Source organism: Schistocerca serialis, chromosome 5 (assembly GCF_023864345.2).
Source record: "Schistocerca serialis cubense isolate TAMUIC-IGC-003099 chromosome 5, iqSchSeri2.2, whole genome shotgun sequence".
NCBI classification, from domain to species: domain Eukaryota; kingdom Metazoa; phylum Arthropoda; class Insecta; order Orthoptera; family Acrididae; genus Schistocerca; species Schistocerca serialis.
In genome coordinates, this window is record NC_064642.1 from 18,632,461 (window position 1) to 18,657,849 (window position 25,389).

A 25,389-nucleotide genomic window follows, 5' to 3' on the forward strand; every position below is an offset into this window, starting at 1 on the left:
TCTAGTGTCTGCAGAATTACTCGTCGAAGGCAGGTACACCATCTGATCAAAAATATCCGGATACCTACGAGTGGACATTAAAATGCTGAGTATCCTTTATGACGGCCTGAACTCTGACAGGGACACTTTCAACGAGTGTGTGTGTGTGTGTGTGTGTGTGTGTGTGGAGGAAAGGCAGAACGTTCTTCCTCAATAGCCGAAACCGGACAAGTTAGTGATGTTGGACCCTGTGTCTCGAGCGACAACGACGTTCTAAGTCTTCGCAGAGGTGTTCCATTGGATTCAGGTAGGCAATCTGGGCAGGTAAGTCGATTTCAGGAATGTTATACTGTACAAAACATTGCCTCACAGGTGCCGCATGTGACAGGGAGTATTGTCATTCTGACACAAAACATCACCTAGTGCTGTAAAATGTGTCCACGTCCTTGCGCATGGAGCGTTTCGGTGACCACAATGAGGGCAGCGGACAGCACACCCGTACCGCATCATCGGCTGCTCCGCACTTCACTGCACTCATGGCAGCTAACGTTCTCCGGCCTTTCGCTAAACCTTCCCGTCGGGCTACCACAGCACACAGCGTGCTTCCAACTCCAAATCATTCTTTACGTCACCTCAGCCGTCGCTTAGCTCTGCCTACAGAAATGCGTGGCTCTTCTGCAGTTTCTCCACAACTGTACCACATTTTTTTTACTTCCATAGGCACAGTCAGTGTTCCAGTCGGACTGCCAGTAGCACCAACCTCCCCCCGTAATGCTCCGCGGTCCCTGTCCGTCAGTAGAAGAGGTTTGCCTGCTCTCGGTTTGCTTCTGGTCGTTTCTGCTTCACAAATACACCACCGACAATCGGCTTTGGCAACTTTAGAAGGGTTGAAACGTCGCTGATGGATTTGTTACGCAGCTGACATCCGACTACCAGCCCGCGTTCGGAGTCACTGAGCCCTCCTGAAGGAATCATTCTGCTTCTCTGCTGACAACACGACACGGGCTGCCTCCGCCTCCTTTTACGGTGGTGGGTCCACCTCTCGTGAGATCAGCTGGTCGACTCCGCGTTACTAAGAGCTAAAATAGGACGGTGCATGTGCTTATATTGGAAGTAGGCTGTTTAGGTTTTTATGTTGGTAACGCCACGTAGCGCTCTGTATGAAACTCACTGGCTGTGCTGTGTGCAGTCTGTGGCTGGTTGGCATTGTTGGAATATTCGCCATTGTAGTGTTGGGCAGTTGGATGTGAACAGCGCGTGGCGTTGCGCAGTTGGAGGTGAGCCGCCAGCAGTGGTGGATGTGGGGAGAGAGATGACAGAGTTTTGAGAGTGGATGATCTGGACGTGTGTCCATCAGAGACAGTAATTTTGTAAGACTGGATGTCATGAACACATATATATATATATATATATATATATATATATATATATATATATATATATATATATATAATGACTTTTGAACACTATTAAGGTAAATACATTGTTTGTTCTCTATGAAAATCTTTCATTTGCTAACTGTACCTATCAGTAGTTAGTGACTTCATAGTTAGAATCTTTAATTTAGCTGGCAGTATTGGCGCTCGCTGTATCGCAGTAAGTGATTCGTGAAAGGTATAGGTTATTGTTAGTCAGGGCCTTTGTTTTGTAGGGATTATTGAAAGTCAGATTGCGTTGCGCAAAAAATTTTGTGTCAGTTTAGTGATGATCAGAAAAAGTAAAGAGAGTACGTTCAGTCTTGCTCAGCTGTTTAAAAATCAAATAACGTAAGGGTTTTTCCAGCACTGCGATTCTTTACATACAAAGGGGAAGTTTCGATATGGTAGTCGCATCAACATTTTGTAGCAGAAAGGGAATGTCTGTAAGAATCAGCTAAGCAGCTAAAGTGGCAGTTAACAACAACGGCGTCCAGTGCATAGTGACTGCAATGCCTCCTGTTGAAGTGAAAAAAAAAGTGCTGACTCTTCAGTGTAGGCTCCCAAAAGAAGAGATAGAACAACAGCAACGTCAACACCACTAGCTAGTGGATCAGATTAAAAACATATTTATAATAATGGTAACTTTAGGATGCTGTTTTCGGGTGATGTGAAATACACGATAAAAGCGTTCTTATTAACTGCTGTTTTAAAGCCGGTAGTGCACCTTCATACAGCCGGAACGTTAACGACTGCTGCCGTGAGTCGTTCACCTTATGGGGATGCACACGTAATCTCCGAGAAGTAAGATTCTGCTAGAATGTTACAAACAAAAAATCTGAGAGCTTTAACGTACCTTTCAAACCACAATAGCGCGTAGTTTACCAGAGCTGGCAGACTGCAACAGTGATCTGAAAAACACGAAAGTCATTGTTAAAGGTTACTGCAGTAACATGAACTAGACTCCAAAAGAAAATATTGTCCGTTATGGGCTACACAGTTTCCAGACTTTTTTGACTTATTTGCTATTGGGCAGTTTTGACTTTTAGTCATTATCCAGCAGCATTAAGATAAACGCTGTTCAACATGTCGCAACACAAATAACACGCAAGCTAGTCCTCTATCCTGTATGTGTAGCCACTTAGTAACGTGATCACTGCGAAGCACATCACTTCATGCATCAACATCAAATTCATTCTTGTGGTTCATCTACTTGCAGACTCATTTGCCTCATTATGCATGTAGACATACCACAAGAATGAGTTTGACGTCGGTGTATGAAATGACGTGCTTCGCAGTGATTACGCTAGTGGTTATAAGTGGCTTCACATGTCGCCTAGAGGATGATTTGCATACTACGTGTATTGGGACATGTTAGATAGAGGTTACTTGAATGTTGCTTGATAATGACTCAAAAATTCTACAGCCCATAACAGGTGTTACTTTCATTTCAAAAATGTAGTAATGTGCAAACCTTACAGGCAAAAGTAACTTTCCCATGATGTGTCGCCGCAAGCTCTACGAACCTTGGACTGGACATACAAACAACTGCTACAGTATAGTACACAGCGTAAATGCAAGAAATACGCAATGAGAGACAAAGAAATAACGCCTTTATTCGAAGGAGATAATTAAACTGAAGTGACCACGATTCACGATGGTCTCCAGGACATTAAAAAAGGCGGGACATTGCGACTGTACCAAACGGTCACCGCTCAGCAGTTCCTCTCTGCGATTACACCTAAGACTCTGAAAAGACTAACTCGGTGTAGTCAAAGGGTCGAACCACGTGCGTCTGCTTTCATGCAGATGATAACCTGTAACTGTGATCCTGCAGTGAAATAGTCTGTGCATTGGCTAGAATTCACAGTTAATAAAATACAAAGAAACATAAAATAAAAGATAAACCAATTACTCAATAATAACGTCTGTAATTGATGAAGACAACAGAGGTTTACGTTGAATGGCCGGCCGGGTGGGGTATCACCCGCGCTGTCTGCGGCGTCTTGTCACGATTCGCGCGGATCCCCCCCCCCCTTCCCCCCCCCCCCCCACCCCGTTGGAGTTGGAGGTTCGTCGAGTCCTCCCTCGGGCATGGGTGTGTTTGTTGTCCCCTTAGCGTAAGTTAGTGTGTAAGTCGTAAGTCTAGGGTCCGATGACCTCAGCAGTTTGGTCTCATAGTCCAATTTTCAAATTTTATGTTGAATAATGTGTGTTCAACAAAGGATATCTCAAATAAACAGGAAGTCGTTCTACGATAGTTAAAATACAAACAGAAAGTACCCTTACCAAATACAGTCAAGGTACGTTGAAAATGTTACGAGAATGGTAACAAAATCCCAAAACTAAATATTCATCATAGACTCCCGAAAATTAAGTCGATTTCGTGATCAGAATACAGGAAAGAGTCACTAACTCAAAATATTTCAGAGTTTAACACGACGATTCACAAATTAGTACACGCGATACGGAGAATAGTAACTCATATTCTGTCTATTCTCACTTCCGTAAATCAAGTGGCAAAAGTTAGAGTCCTATTCTGGAATACATTCAGACTTCTCGAAATATAAGTCCCTTCAGTAGTTAAAGTATACCAGCGGCCGTTCACCGCCGAGAATCAATCAACTCGGCTATCGAATGACGAACGTCATCGCAGACAGGTCTGCCTCCTTCCAGCACTCGTCACAAACTGCCCAGAGTAGCTCCCTTGAGCTCTTCTCTCGAGAAGCCCCCATCTCCACTTGACTCTGGTAGCGTTCCGCCAGTGTCCTGTCTAGCAGACTGGACTCGCATTCGGGAGGACGACGGTTCAATCCCGCGTCCGGCCATCCTGATTTAGGTTTTCCGTGATTTCCCTAAATCGCCCCAGGCAAATGCCGGGATGGTTCCTCTGAAAGGGCACGGCCGACTTCCTTCCCTAATCCGATGATACCGATGACCTCGCTGTTTGGTCGCATCCCCTGTTGTGGGTTGGCAGGAGAGCCAACACCGGGTACTAGAGGAAGGCGAAAGGCACGCGTTTTAGCTCACGCAGGCTGGCGTGAGGTATGATTCATTATCAATAGTAACTGGTAATGGCGCCTTGCTAGGTCGTAGCAAATGACGTAGCTGAAGGCTATGCTAACTATCGTCTCGGCAAATGAGAGCGTAATTTGTCAGTGAACCATCGCTAGCAAAGTCGGCTGTACAACTGGGGCGAGTGCTAGGACGTCTCTCTAGACCTGCCGTGTGGCGGCGCTCGGTCTGCAATCACTGATAGTGGCGACACGCGGGTCCGACGTATACTAACTGACCGCGGCCGATTTAAAGGCTACCACCTAGCAAGTGCGGTGTCTGGTGGTGACACCACATCCCCCAAACAACCCAACCCCGCCACTGTCCAACTCTCACTGGCTGAAGGCCATTCCCTCCAAAAATACATCGTTCTCAAGCTCTACATACACGGTTTGACTCATCTTGATCACACTCCCACACTAAAGTAATAATTACAATAATATTGAAACAAAAGAAATATTATAAACATTCGATAACATTCAGAGTATTTACAATAATTATAAGTAAAGCTTTGTCCATTAAATACGCCACTGTACATGTGCAAGTGTGCTCACGTTAAATTACTACAGATTATCGTTACATAACATTTAAAGAATTATTTATGCCTTCTTAAGAGAAGCATGTTCTGGTTTCTCTTTCCAGTTATGATGTCCGCTAACACATGCTATTGTCCAGTTTTAAATTAGCACAGATTTTTAATAGCACTTTCGATCTACATTTAAATAAAGTTACTGGCAAGCTAGTAAACTATTCATGAAAGAAAAACACAAGTATAACAAAATATGAGCTATTCATGCTGCATTCATTTGCTGTGTAAATGTGAAGAATACGATGTTCTGATAGACATTTGCATAATGAAAATGATGTAAAAAACGTCGTAAATCAATAAATAAAATAGATAGGGATACGTAGCTCTCAGCGATGATGGCTATAGTGCAATGCTATCATCTGGGTCACCGTTTGTTGAAATCACACGAAGCGATTAACAGTTGTGAATTCAGAGGCTCATTGTGTAAATGTATAGTCAACGTGAAATATGAACTTCTGCAGTGTTAAAGACATTGAGATATTGCTGTGTCTATGGATCTGCCTCATTCTTCGGAGAACGCAGATGTATTCATATTTGCACTAACATTAGATGTGAGTTATTGTCGATCCTCAGAGGGCTGCAACTTAGCCACCTTTAACATTTTCTGACGCTCCGCAGTTTCCTGGAACGTCTCCTGCACAAAGGACATGCGAGTAACAGCCGTCCACACTCGCCAGCTTCACCATTCTCCTCTGCTAACGCAGGTGCCTCGCTTGGTGCCGCCCTGGAGACCCGCCCGGTCGCGTCGTTCCACCGGCCCTGGAGCCGCACAGATTCGCAAACAAATGCACCTCGCGTTGCACTAACACCGGGCGGCCGGTTAGCTTGCCTACATACGCGTAGCGTCACAACACGGCTCTTAATAGGACGCGTGACCACCGCGCACGGCGACGCATACTCTGTAGCGCGCTCCCGTGCTGGCCAAATGGCTGGCAAGGAATTTTAATGGTAGGCCGTTCAGTTCCTCCAGCAGCGCGGTAGACGGCTGATGTGTGTGGATCTTATTAGCTGAAAAGCCTATGTTATGTTAAATACACACATCAAAAAAGTTTACCATCACGTCGGTTCCGAGAGATCCAGAACCTGTACAGAAAATTGGAACAGAGATCAACATAAACATCATTTCCGCCCTTTTTACTGCTCATGAAAACCACACACTGCATGTTGTACCACCATACAGCGAGACCTTCAGAGGTGGTGGTCCAGATTGCTGTACACACCGGTACCTCTAATACATAGTAGCACGTCCTCTTACATTGATGCATGCCTGTATTCGTCGTGGCATACTATCCACAAGTTCATCAAGGCACTGTTGGTTGAGATTGTCCCACTCCTTAACGGCGATTCGGCGTAGATCCGCCAGAGGGGTTGGTGGCTCACGTCGTCCATAAAAAGTCTAGTTGAGCGATGTCGTTATCCTGAAGGGAATCATTCACAAGATGTGCACGTTGCTGGCGAGAATTGTCCATGAAGACGAATGCCTCCCCAAAATGCTGCCGATATGGTTGCACTATCGGTCGGAGGATGGCATTCACGTATCGTACAGCCGTTACGGCGCCTTCCATGACCACCAGCGGCATACGTCGGCCCCACATAATGCCACCCCAAAACAGCAAGGAACCTCCATCTTGCTGCACTCGCTGTACAGTGTGTCTAAGGCGTTCAGCCTGACCGGGTTGCCTACAAACGCGTGTCCGACGATTATCTGGTTGAAGGCATATGCGACACTCATCGGTGAAGAGAACGTGATGCCAGTCCTGAGTGGTCCATTCGGCATCTTGTTGGGCCCATCTGTACCGCGCTGCATGGTGTCGTGGTTGCAAAGATGGACCTCGCCATGGACGTCGGGAGTGAAGTTGCGCATCATACAGACTATTGCGCACAGTTTGAGTCGCAAGACGACGTTCTGTGGCTGCACGAAAAGCATTATTCAACATGGTGGCGTTGCTGTCAGGGTTCCTCCGAGCCACAATCAGTAGATAGCGGTCATCTACTGCAGTAGTAGCCCTTGGGCGGCCTGAGCCAAGCATGTCATCGACAGTTCCTGTCTCTCTGTACCTCGTCCATGTCCGAACAACATCGCTTTGGTTCACTCTGAGGCGCCTAGACACTTCCCCTGTGCCGGCCGCAGTGGCCGAGCGATTCTAGGCGCTTCAGTCGGGAACCGCGGGACTGCTACGGTCGGAGGTTGGAATCCTGCCTCGGGCATGGATGTGTTATGTTCTTAGGTTAGTTAGGTTAAAGTAGTTCTAAGTTCTAGGGGACTGATGACCTCAGAAGTTAAGTCCCATAGTGCTCAGAGCCTTTTGAACCATCTCCTTCCTGGTGGAATGATTGGAACTGATCGGCTGTCGGACCCCCTCCGTCTAGTAGGCGCTGCTCATGTATGATTGTTTATATCTTTTGGCGGGTTTAGTGACGAGTCTGAACAGTCAAAGGGATTCTGTCTGCGATACAATATCGACAGTCAACGTCTGTCTTCATAAGTTCTGGGGACTCGGGTGCTGCCAAACTTTTTTTTATGTGTATAATAGCTGGAGTGGCTTGTAGCCTTCTGAGGCGGAGGTGGTGTTATCATTGTGTATCTCAGAAGTCGGAAGGATGCGATCTTTCGCGATCTACCTATTGTAATACTTAAGACGGAGGGAATCCGAAGAGTGCTACTGAGCTTAACGTGCAATTCTGCTCAGCAATCTCCTATTTTTGTCGGAGAAATGTTGCGAATCAGGAAACCCTGACTCCTCCGTTAAAGAGAGAGACTTCTGGACACAGCACCGAGCCATTATCTGGCTGCAGCTGGAGCTGGAGCTGATGTTGGATGGGAGAGACACCTTTGGCCAGGGTTAATCGATACCAAGTAAACTCCGTTTGTTTGCGGGCAAGCGTCAGAGTGATGTTTGTGCTTGACTGTTTCCCCACTGACTTTGAACAGTACTGCTGATTCGTCGATCGCCAGTTGGGGGCGGCGCACAGGTCTGTCAGCGGCGTTTCTGTAGCGCTTTCAGTTACTGGCTATGGAGTTGTGAAGTCCGATCCTGTCTCGCGGATCCAAGCTTGGCCGGCGACCCTTATTTAGAGTTGTTTTACGTGTGTGTGTGTGGCAGCAGAGAGAATCAATCCGGCTCCGCCAGTAAACGCACCCGATTAAATCTGTGGAGTGTCACGTCGCGTAGTTCGTATCGCGCGACGCACGTCGCTTCAGTGCGTGGACGCTGGCCTATGCCGCGGGCGGCGTTTCGTGCCACTCCGCGGAAGCTCCGAAACGCGGGTAAAAGGAACAGCTCAACTTCATTTTCTGTGTTAATCCTTTAACGTAAGATTATACTCCTCAATGAGCGGAGTTTCGCGGCATTTTAAGTTTTTAATTCAATCGATAATGAAATACCGAAAATCAAAGTTTTGCGGGCCCTGAAGGCAACCTGCATCTGGGGCCGCACGAGCGCTTTAGCCGTTTAGTAATACACGGTGCATGGAGGCGGAGTGCGGCAGCGCCACGCCACCCTCCACCGCTGCCGTGAAGCGACGCGTGCGTGCTGGTGTGCGGCTGAGCGGGTTCACCACGTGGAGGCGTAACGGAATGTCAGAAGGACGCTGTCGCCACTCCTGGAGTTTTTCCCGAATGTAGAATATTCCATCTCCTTTCGGGCGTGCGGCCGGGACAGCACTGTTTCGTCTTCCGATATTTCACCTGTTAATCCTACAGCAGTCTTCGAGACGAGGCGATTGCTGAATTAAAATCATTTGGCACAGTTATATACTGTAGAGCAAAATACACGTGCGTCACCATATAAGCGTGTCTGCAGTAGCTGAACGCTGTATATCCACAGGTTTACAAGAAAGTCAACATACTGGCCACAGCCTCATCCTATTGAGACTCAGTGGTGAAGGGCGCTGTGCAAATACAATGGGCACACAACCTTCTGAATCCAGACGTGGCTTTCTACCACGACACTTGATGAAAATAGCTCAAATCAAATGGCTCTAAGCACTATGGGTCTTAACATCTGAGGTCATCAGTCCCCTAGACTTACAACTACTTAAACCTAACTAACCTAAGGACATCACACACACCCATGCCCGAGGCAGGATTCGAACCTGCGACCGTAGCAGCAGAGCGGTTCCGTACTGAAGCGCCTAGAACCGCACGGCCACAACGGCCGGCGAAAATCGCTCATTTCATGTCTCAGTTCTCAGACAAACTGTCGTTCTAAGTCTCCGCTGCTTGCCACTCCGACATATGCCTTCGAGTTTAGCAATCAACCACGCAGTTTGAAAACACTGTGGATGTGCCGTCGCGGCGTGCAACACTCATTTCACAAGACTTAGAACACACGAGAGGTCTTTTGACGCCACACGCAGTATCGACAATTTTACAAAACAAGTCGATTTCTGTACGATTTATTACAATTATTATTAAACGCTATATAATGAGTTAACGGCGCTTAGAGCTTGTTTGAGATCTAAGTTTCAGCACGGAGTCTAAGTTGCAAGTGTAGAATTGTGAAGTGGAAGACTGCTAACTGCGGATTCGCGTCTTGTCACCTCCTACTTTTTTCTGCTTTCTAAAGGATTCTGTGACTTCCTTATTAATTTGACAGACGTATATTCTGAAATATTTGATGCTGTGTACGTTTAAGAGTTCTCTCTCAGGAGTGTGTTGCCGTCGTCAATAACTTACAAATTAATCGTGAAACACGCAAATACGAGTTAAAAACACGTTGGTCATCTGGCAACACAAACTACCACTCAGACTAAAAAGCACTGAAAAGAGTGACACATTTCCAAAAGATTTGAAAGATAACTTATTCTGAGCCATCTGCGAGATGTTTTTCTTTATTTTATTGTAGCAAATTGTACCAAAAGCAAGGCGTTTTCGAGAGATCCTAAATGTTCTGCTGTTTTGAAAGAGTATTTATTGGTATAACATAAGTTAAATGAGCTGCCACTTTAATTCGTCAGATAGAACGGCTACCCACACTTTTTAATTACAGTCCAACTCGTCAAACTTGTGTTCACAGTTTCTAAAAATAAGCTTACATTGTTGTTGAGGCGGTTTAATGAACAATGTTGATTATATACATTAAATGGATTCAGCACTTTTTTTTCTGCCTGTGAATCAGCAAATAGTTAGTACAACTTTTTCAGTAAGTTTCGGAATTAGTTCTTGGGAACAGTTTGATCTCTCCTTTATCCATAGGAATGCAGATCTTACCGCATTTATAAACAACGTAACTTCGCCGTTAACGGTACCCCGCAGTACATACACGGCGAACCTCCACTCCAACTCGGCCGAATTGTTGTTCTGAACATCATGTTCACCTAACCAGTTGTGAACCATACGAACACGAAATTCGACAGGCCGCGCTTTCCGTCTTCGATCCAGCGTATGACGTCAGAATTACGTTAAGTTTGCATGAAGTCTTGTGAAATTTCTCTGATTGTTGTGTTTTACTCCCAGACGCGCAAAATTTTATCTGTGACTGGTATTGTAGTATTATCTTTGACGCACGTGCATCTTACGCTACGGTGTATCATTGTGTTGTCAAGTGGTTTTAATTAGGTCACTGTTTTGCCTTGAAGGTGGTTCTCTGGTTAACAGCTGAATACTATTGTCGCTTCAGAACGCATTTTGAGCGAAAACATGTCAAGAAATGTGTGTATTAGCGCTGCTGGCGCTCATAAGAAGGGGATGTTATTCAGTGATACGTACGTCGATATCCTTTATCTTCATTTGTGACCGAACCTAGAAATTGTGCTTCATATTTAGTTCCAACACGGATTGCAGAGGTAACTGGCAGAGATTACGCAGTCATCAGCTAGCAGGTATGAGGAGAACATTCCACTAAATTCGAATCTGTAAAATATTGTATTCATTCCGTTCATTTATATTTTCTGCAGCAGCAAATGAGTACCAAAATGAATCAGTAAGAGATGCGATTGGATTTCTTTTAAGTAACGAAATATGTTAACCAGTGCGTGTCTGTTTCATTTTGGTCTTTATTGAAGCGGTCCTCTTCTAATTACGTGCCATTTTCTCAACTCATCTGCTAGTCTGAAAACCTTCTTTCCCCCTTTGACATCAGATTCTCTATAATCTTATATCAAAGCCTGTAAAGTTTCCACATGAAATGTACGGTACGCCGATCAGGGTTCAGACAAGAGAAGAAGCTGCAGATGCCGACGAAGTGGATTGACTTAATGCCCTTGTTGTCGAGTATCTAGAGGAGATTTCATCAAAACTAACGGCGTCCTTTAAGCGTCGTTACTACGACACTTCTTATTCTCTTTGTAGGGATGTCTTAGACATCATACGTCTTTTATCTTCATAGCAATTCCGTTTCGCAGCGCAGGACGTGGGTCTGATGACGTCACCCATGACAGAGTATTCACGTAGTAACGTCATGTCGACTACGCCTTAATTTTCAAATTATGTCACTGAACAAGATTTCAGAGTAAATTTTGTTAACGTTTACTACTACTCGCCATGTGAGTCGAAGAATATTGCCACAGTCTGCTCCGAAAACTGAAGAACCTTTGTTTTCATTGGACTCGAACAGGGAGGTTTAGTTCATGCTCATAATAATGAAGATGCTACTGCTAGATTTGACATTGTACTCCTCCGTCGTCGCTAAAAACCGATAAAGCATGCGCCGATGCTTTTCATACACGAAGGACCTTGCAGAATGATAGAATTACTCCGTCCAACATCCCTGTCTGAATGCCCAACGTAGTCTCGTGGTCTTTCTGCTCTGTAAACTGCTGCCTTCAAATACACCACAAAAGGAACCCAATGCGGAACAAATTTTCATATCGTTGCCGACGGGTAACGATTACTGCCTATAGTGGTAACAGGCGAAATGCGAAACAGTGTAAGTAGGCTGTTTAGGTTTTCATGTTGGTAACGCCACGCAGGCTCTGTATGAAAATCACTGACTGTGCTGTGTGCAGTCTGTGGCTGGTTTGCATTGTTGGAATATTTGCTACTGTAGTGTTGGGCAGTTGCATGTGAACAGCGCGTAGCGTTGCGCAGTTGGAGGTGAGCGCCAAAATTTGTAACATTGGATATCATCAACTGATTATATATATATATATATATATATATATATATATATATATATATATATACTTTTGAACATTATTAAGGTAAATACGTTGTTTGTTCTTTATCAAAATCTTTCATTTGCTAACAATGCCTATCAGTAGTTAGTGCCTTCAGTAGTTAGAATCTTTTATTCAGCTGGCAGTATTGGCGCATGCTGTATTGCAGTAGTTTGAGTAACGAAGATTTTTGTGAGGTAAGTGATTCATGAAAGGTATAGGTTATTGTTAGTCAGGGCCATTCTTTTGTAGGGATTACTGAAAGTCAGATTGCGTTGCGCTAAAAAAAATGTTGTGTGTCAGTTTAGTGATGATCAGAATATGTAAAGAGAGAAATGTCTGAGTACGTACAGTTTTGTTCAGCTGTTTGAAAATCAAATAACGTAGAGGTTTACCAGAACAGTGATTAATAAATTTTTCTAAGGGGAGGTTTCAACAGATAATAAAAATACATGCGCTTTCTGAAGTATCTGTGGAAAAAATGGATTACGCTTTACACCTCGTCGATAAAGTCGTCACGAGAGAGAGAAAACTGGCTCACGTGGATTGAGATGAGGAGTAAATCAGCCTTCATCTGATTGGAGGCCTGGAGTTATTTGAGCAACACAATGAAGACGTAAATCAGGGCTCTGAAACTCGCCCCTCTGTTTTAACCACACTCGGTTGCTGTTATCATTTGTGGTCATCGAAACAGAAATTAGTTTTTGGAGTCATCAGTATTCCAAGTGGTTCGATGTTCCCCCTTCCTGTGACCGCCGCTTCATTTCAGAGCAGCATTTGCGCCCTATGCCTTCAGTTATTTGTTGGGTGTATTCCACTCTCTCGCTTCCCCTACAGTTTCTACTCTCTGCAACTCCTTTTAGTACCACGGAAGTTATTCCGTGACGTCATAACAAATGTTCCCATTCAGAGGTAGGTGAGCCAAAAATCGAAACGTACGGTGCATTGTGACTCAGATCAAAAATTCCTGTTACTTGAGAGCCATGGATGCTTTTACGTACCAAGGTTTTTCAGATTGGAGACTTGTTCAAACTAATCCAATGATCTTCGTTACTCACGAGAATTGGAGGAGGAGTTTCTCGTACTGTATAACTTTGCTAGAGTCGAAGTTTGGGCCGGATAGAAAATCATTTATATGCTCCAGGCGAAACTAGTTCATCTGAGAACAGCTGTTAATATGTGCCAGTTAAATTATGGCCTACCTCATTAGCAATGAGGGGATAATTACTAAATGAATGATTGATCACTTAACATCCAAGTCGAAATGCAGTGTGACAGCGACTGTGTATCAGAACTTTGGCGGTATTGGCGCCTATTTAGATATCAGTCTGGGAGATCAACATCTCTGTTAACTGGATGTGGTCCAGGGCCAACGGAATTTTGGCAGGTATGTGCTACATCCCGGGCCCATTCACAAAATCTGGAGGTCAGACGCTGCTGGGGTGAGCGTACTACGTTGGGCAGCGAAACCCCCCGCCCCGCCCCCGCCAAAGCCGGACCGGTCCGGTCCTGCCGAAAAAGAGAGGGGGCCAGGCGCCCAAAACAGGTAGCAGGTAGCCGATCGTTTATCTTTTTAGTGCGCTTGGGACCCACGAAAAATACCGGTCCCCTGGTCCCGGCGGCAATGACCCAGTGTCGGGTTTGGAGGTCATCCACTCCGGACCCATGCCACCCTCTATTCGTTTCGCCGAAATCGGAGGTGCTCACTGAATCCCAAGCTGATATACGGGGGCCGTCGCCGCCACGCACCCAAAAAAAGGCCCAGGCCATTAAACTGCTACGCTGGTTAGGACCACCGAGCTCGTTCATCTCAGCCGTTTTGTTTTTTGCCTGTAGGTCTCTGGCACGGAATTTCGACGGTGCTGCATCCACCAACAGGTGGGCCAACAGCCGAAACTCGTTGTGCATCGTGTCTTAGGTCATGGACTCCTCTCGCCTTCCGAAACACTCGGGAGGCCATTCACTGTGGTCCTGGCTGGCTGCCTCGAGTCTCCTTCTGCCGTCAGCAAAACATCTGCAGACTTTACACCTGGCTCGAGGGGGTGACTCTTAATTTGAACAACACTGTTTCTGACTAATCGACAAACTAACTACCCAGAACAGTAACTGCTGATTGTCTCACTAGGATCAGAATTTCATAATTCATCCAATGTTCATCTGGGTTCTCCTGTTTCAAAATCAATATCAATAGAGATTAAATACTCGCATGAGGAAAATAAATAAGAGAATCATTATCTTCCAGATTACTAGATATGTAGCTGCATAATTCAAAATTGACAATTACTCGGACATTGTGTAGATCAATGAACCAAACATATCCCCATTCATCATCTGTCAGAGAAGCCTCGTCCCCCCTATTGGCGTATCCCTAAAATTCACCATCTCATGTTGCAACCGAGATTTACATTACCTAAGTTCCAGTAGAAACTACAGTTTTGCATTTTGATCATAAGTCTCTTCTGACCTCACTCACAAACGTTAATAACAATTCCATGCAATTATTCACTTTACACGAACGTTTTCATACGTGACGTTTTCAAATTTACGGTTTCGCTACGTTGCGTTGTCATTCAGAAATCAAAACAAAATTTTTGACTATCTCTTTGCGAAATCAGTGGTATGACAACTTCTGCGAAACAATACGCTCTCCATGAGAAATTGAATGCTTAGTTAGGGCATATTGCCTTAGCCCCAGCGCTAGTACGCCATTTCGGTATCATGAGTGACCTGCCATCTGTTGTAACAAACGGATACAAGTTAATATTGCCTAAGAATCAATAATTTCAGTCTCATTGATTTCTCTCTTCCTTGTGTCTTTATGGATCAATTACAAGTGTAGAGTAACTGCACGACTAGTTTTCCCACAAGCTACCGACTAACTTCGGTACATTAAATATGCCCACGAATTAGCTGGAACGACGCTCTTATGTAACAGTTGCACAACTTCTAAAACAACTCTAATACGAGGATTCATGGAGGAGACACGAAGACTGCTTTATACCTAACTGATCCCTCACTTATTCGGAAAAACGTACGGGACAAAATGAGGCCAATAACGCGATATTACAGTGGTGAAGGAATGTGATAGAATTCTATTCACGGTTCTGTCACGGTATATTATTAGAAATATTCATGTGATCTGTTATCACTACCCCCATTATGACTGTGATTCCTATTATGTAGTAATATCTAAATAATTGTGCAGCTCCGATGCAGAACAGTGTTATATGTGACAATTTTGTTTGGGTGTCAAGTAAATTAGAGGCGCCAGTGAGTGAAAGTATGAGAAATCATTGTTCATAATCTGAAGTATCGTAAAATTTCGCAGAGCACTCTTGGCAGACCGTTGTCAGACCGTGATATTCCTCCGTAGCCCCAAGGAGCTCAAGTTTCATTCTCGAGTGCACAGGCAGATGTTTCTCGCAGTAGCACGCAGTTGGACCTGGAAGATGAAAATGAATCCTTCGCCAAAGCGAATAGTGCAGAAATTTAGGAACATATGGTAGTATCGGATACCATATTGATGGTGAAAGACTGGACGCTTTAAAGATTGGCCCGAATGAATGAAAGCTCTAGACTGTGACTCTTTTAATACACGGAACACAGTAACTTGCGTTCTGTCCACGCTATGCTGCAGAATGAACTGACGAATTGTTTGCACACTAAACTCGTTAATGCTATGTAGGAGTAGCAGGGTTGAAATCTCTATCCATAGATTCCCTAATTCACCTCAGGTTGAAGTTGCGACGCTTCCTCCATAAAGGCCAGCGAATGATATGCCGCCCCGGTCTTTTTGCGACTGAGTTTGTCCTTCGTCTCTAATGACGGCGAAACCGACGACATATTAATATAACTAACGTCCCTTCCTGACCTACAGCACGAGAGTCACAGTAGGGATAAATGGAGACAACTTCAAAGAAAGTATCGTCGAACAGTTTTCATTTACACGGTAAAAGAAGGCTTTTGCGTGTCTTCAAAAGTAAGAACAAGTGGTAGGGTAGTGGGGCAGTTATAATAAGGCATCTTTCTAAGTATTTTATGGCCGACATCTGGAGACTTTAGCGTGTTTGTCGAAGACGCATGATTTATTAATGAGTTTCGCTACTGCGCCGTTGTTTTGGTACAAGGATTACACATTCTAATGAAGCGGAGGAGCTGATTCTGTCAGCCTACACCTGCTGGCGCGTTTATACAGGACAGGGAGCCGGCCGCCGGCCGCCGTTGTAACAGCGGAGCGGAGCTGCGCGCACGCGCTCGCAGCCGCGCGGGAAGAAAACGCACGAGGCCTCGCGGACCAGCAGACTTGGCCTCTCAGGTGCATACCGTAACAGCTGTCACCACCTACCCAGTGGAAAAGATGTGTCTCGCAGTAGCGAAGATGAACAAGTAGTTGTAGCTCTTCAGGTATGCACTCGAAACCCATGTTTGCTGGATATTTTTCCTTGTTTTTGTCCGTTCTACCACCTCTCAAAACATGGAAAGCAAAGAACTTGCAGTAGAAGATGTCAACATCCCGTCCTACAGATCTGGCTCAAAATGGTTCAAATGGCTCTGAGAACTATGGGACTTAACATCTGAGGTCATCAGTCCCTTAGAACTTAGAACTACTTAAACCTAACTAACCTAAGGACATCACACACATCCATGCCCGAGGCAGGATTCGAACCTGCGACCGTAGCGGTCGCGCGGTTCCAGACTGTAGCGCCTAGAACCGCTCGGCCACAACGGCCGGCCCTTACAGATTTGCAGAGTTTAGTTGGATAGGTTTCATACCTGCAACTGGAAGGAAAAGACTTCATACCTGTAACTGGAAAGAAACTACTACAGTCTGAAATGTTTTTAGTAATGTATGACGAAAACTAAAATCCAAACGAAAACGACTGCAAGTAATTGAAGTAAATAGCTAATTTAATCGATATATTTCTTTTGATGAAATTAACTGAAGCCGCCACAGATTTCAAAAAATTTTAACACATATAACTAACAAGTCCTTGTGTATTCTCCAGTCCATTTTAGTTTGCAAGATATGATCAGACACAGTTGTGACAGTGCAAGCTGGGGTTTACTACCTCCTGTCGAGCACATGTCTGAAAAATATGCTGGACCTGGTACGGACGATGCTGAAAATTAGTAACAACATTAATTTTATTTATTTTGGCTTCGACATCATTAATAATTTGAGAATCGTGTTTTCTGACCACTTCAACACTTCTAAAAACATTTAAAGACTCAGTGTTTTCTAAAAACGATAATCTTTTCTAGATTAAAGTCACCATCAACTCCCTCACTCAAAGATCAAGACTTCTACTCTAATTCTATCGACCAACTGATAGGTCGGCACAGATGCGTACTATCAGGTTTTATACACGCGACTTGGACTGCCTGTTACTCCAAACTTTCCCGAGAATCAATCTCGTACTACTTTGAAATTATGGTGATCAGTACGGAGATCTGTCGTAGTCTGGTATAGTCACTATTTCAATTATACATTCACATTTCGATTTCAGCTTTGCTGAAGACTCTTCCTGGGATTAAAGTTCAGACGCTGACAAGATGGACGATTGATTCTGTTCATCTGTGGTGTACGCCTAAATTACGTCTTCACTCCAGTCAACTAATTAAACGTCTCAATTTGTAAGCTTAAAAGCGTTATTATAGAGTAGTGCCCCTTGCCCAGACCGCGTGATGATTTCAACACTCCCATTTTAATGGGAGACTCATCGTAAAGCAATGGCCACGCTGGAATGAACTTATCAGCAACAAGTAGCACAGAGGCAAGAAACTTTGCTTTCAGTAGACAACGCTTCCAGCAGCCGATCTATGGAGCCTCGTGTAACGCGAGGCATTGGGCACGCAGTCGAGGATACTGCGCTCGAAACCCTCGTCCAGGCGTCCAGGTTTAAGTGCCCTGTGCTTTCCCTAAATCGATTAAGACGAATGAGAGGATGATAGGCTTGGAAAGCGCACGGCCGTTTCCTCGTCCCCACGTTCCCCCCAGTGGTATCTCGTGTTTCGTCTTCGCCCATGGCCTCTTCCTCGCTCCTTTCAGGAGCGCATTCCTCACACCGACAGCAAACTCCCATCTGCTAGCGCCATTTTAGAAGAGGAGTTTCTGTGAAGACTGTAAAGTAGGACAGAAGAATTTGTAGGCGAAAAGTAATGTGCGATCTACGAGAAATGGTCAGGTAGCACAGGTAGTTACCCAACGATTTGGAATCGTGACACGATGTGGAATAAACTACCAGCAATGCTCGCTAGCGAAGAAATAGCGTGACACTACACATTATTGAATTCGTGAGAAAATGAAAACCTGGCTAACTCTCGATCGGGTTAAGTGACAGCATCGATGTAGACAGATGAGTCATGAAAACATTACATATTCGAGACGTATAACGTTCACATTTCACTCTGATTACACCGACATTCATTTCATGCTTTCAGGAAACCGCTGGAGGCAAATTATAGAAAGCTTCCTTCCGCCTTAAAGCTCGGAGCCAGTGTCTGTAACGCCTCCATATCGATAGGATATCAAACATTCAAAACATCAAAATAAAACTGGAGGAACGATGCCCTCCACCAAATCACATGGTTTTTGTGAAGAGGTGATTGCATCCCAAAATGTGTCTGAAAGATAAAACCTTGAGGTCAAGTAAGTTTCGTTTGACGGTCCTGGACTGACCTTCGATATTCTCAACAGTCGATCAGAGTGTGTTGTTCCCAGGACACGACCTCGGCAGGGTGCAAAAGGAAACCGAGGAGCTGTGACTGGAGCCCGTGGCTGGCTCACCTTCCCTGTGCATCGACCGTCTGCGACCCCTGATGCCCTCGACACTCTGCCAAAAATCTCTTTTTCAGCGGCCACGGCCGCTTCTGATCGCCCGTGAACGGCAAAAACGAAAACTCGGTATAACAGAGTACCACCTTTTGGACGTCGGACCAGGGCCCCACTCCACCGGCAGAGGTCCATTACCGAAAACGTGCCGAAATTTACATAGGAAACCTATTGCCTAAAAATTACGCGCTGTGTCCGGGGGTCGTCAGAGAGGCGCACGGCCAGATTTGGGCGACGATTACCGCCGATCCATCAGAGCGCGTGGTGTGAATAACGGCGGGGCCCCTAATTGGCGGGTCCCCGGCTTTTCGGCAGGGATCCGGTCGCCCCTGTCGTTATGATTTTGCGCACAAATTTCAACAAAGATGAGAATGATTAATCATTTTGGTTGGTCAAATTTGCTTCGTCGTGGACCGTACGAGCGAGCCAGACGACAGGTTATGAAAAGCATGTAAAACAGCCCCCCTCAAGGTTGAGTGGCGAATTACTTTGATTTATTTCTAGAAATTAAATCGAAAACTATCTTCATTTACCAAGAAACCGTCGACTGTCAATACATCGACTCGTAGCATATTTTAAGTGAGCCTTCACACTAAGGCAAATTTTTCGTGATGCAATCGAATGACAATTCTAAGCTCCGAATGTATCAAATTTTAAATTTAAAGGCGTGTTGGACATATTACATTCAGAAGTGTTATGAACTGTTTTCTTTCCAAAATTTTGCTGAACAAAGAACCAAATAAACTACCAAATACAACGTCTTTTTCTTATACCGGGTGATCAAAAAGTCAGTATAAATTTGAAAACTGAATAAATCAGGGAATAATGTAGATAGAGAGGTACAAATTGACTAATATGCTTGGAATGACCTGGGGTTTTATTAGAACCAAAAAAATACAAAAGTTCAAAAAATGTCCTACAGATGGCGCTTCATCTGATCAGAATAGCAATAATGAGCATAACAAAGTAAGACAAAGCAAAGATGATGTTCTTTACAGGAAATGCTCAATATGTCCACCATCATTCCTCAACAATAGCTGTAGCCGACGAATATTGGTGTGAACAGCACTGTAAAGCACGTCCGGAGTTATGGTGAGGCATTGGCGTTGGAAGTTGGCTTTCAGCATCCCTAGAGATGTCGGTCGATCACGATATACTTGCGACTTCAGGTAACCCCATAGCCAATAATCGCACGGAATGAGATCTGGGGACCTGGGAGGCCAAGCATCACGAAAGTGGCGGCTGAGCACACGATCATCACCAAACGACGCGCGCAAGAGATCTGTCGGACATTTTGTGAACTTTATTTTCTTTGGGGTCTAATAAAACCCCACGTCATTCCAAGCATGTGTGTCAATTTTTACCTCGTTATCTACATTATTTCGTGGTTTATTAAGTTTTCAGATTTATACTGACTTTTTGATCACCCGGTACATGTGTCTGCCTAGCAGCTGTTATTAAAGAGCAAAACTTTTTTACATGAGTAGTCGTGTACTTTTATATCCTTAGAAAGTTATGTTTCACAAATTGTCAAATGGTTCAAGTGGCTCTAGGCACGATGGGACTTCTCAGCTCATCAGTCCCCTAGAACTTAGAACTACTTTAACTTAACTAACCTAAGGACATCACACACATCCATGCCCGAGGCAGGATTCGAACCTGCGACCGTAGCAGTCGCGCGGTTCCAGAGTGAAGCGCCTAGAACCGCTCGGCCACTCCAGCCGGCCACAAATTGTCAAAAAACAATTTCTTACGTTTCCGAGACATGATTGCACATATTTTGGAACGTCCATAAAGATTTACGATTATGGAACAAAAATACTGAGTCACGGTTCACATTGGCAGTATACCTGCCGATGGTCATACATTAGATCGGTTTCCTGCTACTTATAAATCAGCTCATCTAGACAGTACACCTTCGTACACAGCGGACACCTTGACACTAAGATAACTGGAAATTTATGAAAGGATACAGTTAAATGAGGTGTTAGAAAAGACCACTAGGAATTATGTACGCAGATGAAGTACGAAATTAATAGATACAGACTATGACAGATTTCCTTTGAAATATATTTTCTAAAAAGAGAGAAAGATTAGTGGGAGATGCGTTGAAGCGACTTTGTAGATCTACTGCAGAAAAAAAAAGAAAAGGAATCTGTAGCATGTACTGCGAGTTACTGAGGTGTGCGATTTAAATGCTGTCCCTGTACTGGAATTTGATAAGTTTGATACCTCTTCCATTTGTTTCAAATCTTAATATCACACCTTCCGTGAGATAGTCATTATAATGCTTATTAACAAACGTGGGAAATGTTCATTCGTGTGTGACAATGTTAATTCATCAGTCGTCTGAATGTTTCCCCCAAACGAGGATTTTTTGACCTATTGCGCATCCAGTTTGATTCTTCTCAGGAGATGACTAATTAATAATGACACTTATGTGACAGTAATAGAGTAGAGTGTGATGACATTCTGTACAACGCTAGCTGGTTCGAATCTCGGCGGCGATACAAATTTTTATCACAAATACAGGAGAGCTTGTGATGCAAGACAAGCGATCAGCAATCAGCACACAATGTCGAAAGTTAGTTTCGAAACTCTCCACAGTGGCTCATGGTGGGATGTTACGTAAAATTGATTATAACAGTTCGTCCTTTCGATGGGAATATTACACGGCATCCTTCTTGCTATAAAAAACTAGAAGGCTCTCGAATGGCTTGTTTGTCATATCCATAGTAGTGCAGTGTACACGGACAGATCACGCTCTCCTGGACAGAAACAATTTACGCTCAAAATAGATAACTGACTCTCCTCTAAAGGGGACAACAATAAGTGCTGCGAAAGTAGGTGTTTCGAAGTAGGCATCTGAACTTACTGATCTGCGTCTCTGGGCCAACAGTTCCAAGCATCGTTTACCTGTTGCTGATGCAACGAATGCTCAGCACGGTATTTCTGTTCCTCCTGACATAGTAGTCATAAAATGATAATCTTGGAAGTAAGTTGTCACCTTTTGAAAGCCACATTACAACGATACTCCCACTCGTATTGGAATTTAGGAAACCTAAACCAGATAGCAGTTCTGAGATTTTAGTTCAGTTCCTGCTATTACGACAGCATCGCTTTATTCTCGCCCCAGCCTCGCTCGGTTATTTAAAGAGGGTAAAAACAAAAATAACAGAGTGGAGTGAGAGCAGACCGTTGGATCATTTCGTGACCAAAAGAAGTCTCTGCACTCTGAGTGAAAAATTCCTGCGAATCCTCGCCTGCAGTGGAGCATTCCTCCGCCGCTGCAGCGGGCGCACACGATTAACGACCGCTTCCTCGAGTCCGCCAGAGGGCCGGGCGGCGCGACGACTGCGCTGCCGGCTAACGGCCGCCGAATATCACAAGGTGACCCCGCGCTCCTCCGCGCCGCCATAATTTTCGGCAGCCGACGAGGAGGGAAGCGGCGTACGCGACGCGAATTAATAGCAATATATTTCGGAGGCGACAACATCAAGGCGAGGTGTGGCCACAAATTAAGCGGGGGGGAGCCGGCCGCTGCCGAATTACGAGTCGCGCGGCGTGCCCCGGGTGCTCCTTAAGTTATTCCCCGGGAGGCGCGCCGTCCGTCACGTCGCCGACCAGACGCCGCCGCCCAAAAAACTGGGCCAGGACCGGTCGCGCGCCGCTTTTTGGACTCCCGCGCTGCATTTGGCAGGAACCGCCCGTCCTTTCCGGAACGACCCAGACGGCGGCAAATTTCGTCTTATTTTTCTGGCAGGAGGGGCGCGCATATTTCGGCAGCGGTAGCGCCGTGTTCGGCGAGCCGGCCGCCGCAGACGCCATAAATCGGCAGGCAGGCAGGGGTGGCGCGGCTGCAGCGGGCGGGCCTTGTTTTTCGGCCGCGGCTGCGGCTGCGGCTCCGGCGCGTCTGCAGCCGCCAAGGGCAGAGCGGGCCTCGGAGCCCCCCATCTCGCCGCCTCATGACGTATGCGGCGCGGCCCGCAAGAACGCGCCGCGTCTAGACTGGCCGGTATTTGTAGCTGCGAGGGTGCACCCGACGGCTGTCCGGAATACGAACAGACGAGCGCGCCGAATGCAATTACGGTTACCGAAAAACACCAGCTGGACAGTATATGTCGCGAGAGGCAGGCGCACTCGCAGGACATCGCGCCAGTACCGTGTAGAACCGCATCTAACCCGGTAATGGCTTCAATTCGCCGAGGAACAAAGTCCGCGAGTTCTTTCGAGTCGTCTTATATCCAAATGAAACCACCCACTGATACTTAAATCCTGTAGAATTACCAAATGGCAGAGAAGCTGATTGCCAAGTTTCGTCCACTGTTTTGCAGTGTCAGACACATATTCTGTGAAGTTGAGATATTAAGCGGGTCAGTCTTAAGTTCCACAATGTGGCAGGTATGAGGGCAGCCCATTGAACGCAGTTGTTCTCAGTCCCGGAAGAAGCGACTGCGCACAGATTACTTATCGTGAAGATGTACACCATTCGTCACAGACAGTTTGGGCAGTCCGCATTCAAACATCCGGAAGCAACTCCACCGACGGCGCCATCGTGGGAAGCCACAAACGTGACAGCTCCTTTCGGCCATTTTCGTCATGATTCCACACATCCATCAAAGCCTTCTTACTGCGCGGGTTCGATACAACTGAGCGACGTGTGCGCACCACTCACACTAGTTCCACACCATCCGCGGCGGTCCAGAGGGAGCACTGTGCTCTTCTAAGAGAATGGCTAATACTTTTTCCAGTAAGCTTTTGTAAGGTGGTAAGGTTTAGCCGTCATACATTTAATATTCTGTAAATTCTTTTCGATTTATATTTATATCATATCACCGAGTCTGATGCACAATCGTATTATTAATCGTTTCGTTGGCAGATACTGGCTAGCACCATGTACTAACAACTTCTGTCGTACCGCATGTCGGGGAGTTAATTAGAGCTGAGCACTGACGGGTGCAACGTGTTCCTCGGAAGCCGCTGTCGGCTAAAGAGGGATTGGGGAGACAGTTGTCGTGTTCTGCGGGGGCGGACATTTATTGCCCTGAGAGAGAGCATTGCGAGCAGGCGGCGGTTCACAGCGGTGGAAGCCGCAGCTCCCGTGTTGTGGAGACAGCGCGGGCGGGAGGTTGCACTCTGGTCCGGAGTATTGTACCTGGCAAAAGAACGTGGGGGGAGGGGGGGGGGCGAAAGAGGCGATAAGACTCGTTTTTAGTACGAAGAAATGCGCTGACCTCCAAGTAATCTTCTGACAGGGAGCGCTGGGGTGCGCTTCCCACCGAAAAGTAGATATGCGTATTTGATTGGCGCTGTGCTAAGAATGTAGCAGGGGAAACGGAAACTTCCACAAAATGTTCTGAAATGAGTATGAGCTTCCGATAACTGGCTGACACATTCGTGACCCATGTAGTGGGAGGTAATGGTTTTTTAATGGCCTCTGGGAACGTAGATCCTACATTACCAGGAGGAAGCAAGCGTGCTCTGTGGAGAGCCAGTTCCCTGCGGGGATCAATCGAGGGCACTTTCCTGCGAGGATCGACTAAAGACACTTTCCTCCAGGGATCGACCTAGAAACGTCACTGGCGAGAGCCACAGTACAGGATCTGGCATTTAGATTTTGCGAAATGTTGCTTTCTTCAAAGGGAGCGTGTGAAGTCATTTCTCTGTGAAAAGAGTTGTTACTCTGCTTACTCGAGAGACGATTCTTTAGCTCTCCGTGGGGTCTGACACACATTCAAGTTCTTCTTCAGAGAACAATAAACTAAGCTCCGCCCTAATAAGCCATGAAGGCCCAACGACACCGTGTCACCCTCGCCCCACAGGCGTCACGGGATGCGCATATGGAGGGGCAAGTAGTTAGCACGGCGCTCTTCCGGCCGTATGTCAGTTTATGACACCGGAGTCGCTACTTCTCGATCGAGTAGGTCCTCAGTTTGCCTCACACGGGCTGAGAGCACCCCGCTTGCCAACATCGCTCGGCAGACCGGATGGTCACCCATCCAAGTGATAGGCCAGCCGACAGCGCTTAACTTCGGTGATCGAACGGGAACCGGTGTACCACCTCAGCGAGGCCATTGGCTATACAGAGGAATACTCGAGTCGAATTTCAGTTCCTGGCTAGTGACCAAACAAAAATTTTGACTCTTGTTCTGTCTTTTTTTTTTTTTGCTTGTGCCTTTTTCCCGCAGGTACGCATGGTCGGCATGGTTAATAGGAGTTGGCAATGTTAGATTAAGGGGTGGCCGGATGCCCTTACTGCCGCCACCCCGTACCCCCCGGGACGGAATTAGTGTACCCCAAATGTCTGCGGCTAGTTAATCCATGGAATAATGCGGAAGTGTCCAGATGTCTGCATGCCATGTAACTGAGGCGGGACGTGGGGACCATCCCGGTATTCACCTAGGGAGCTGTGGAAAACCGCC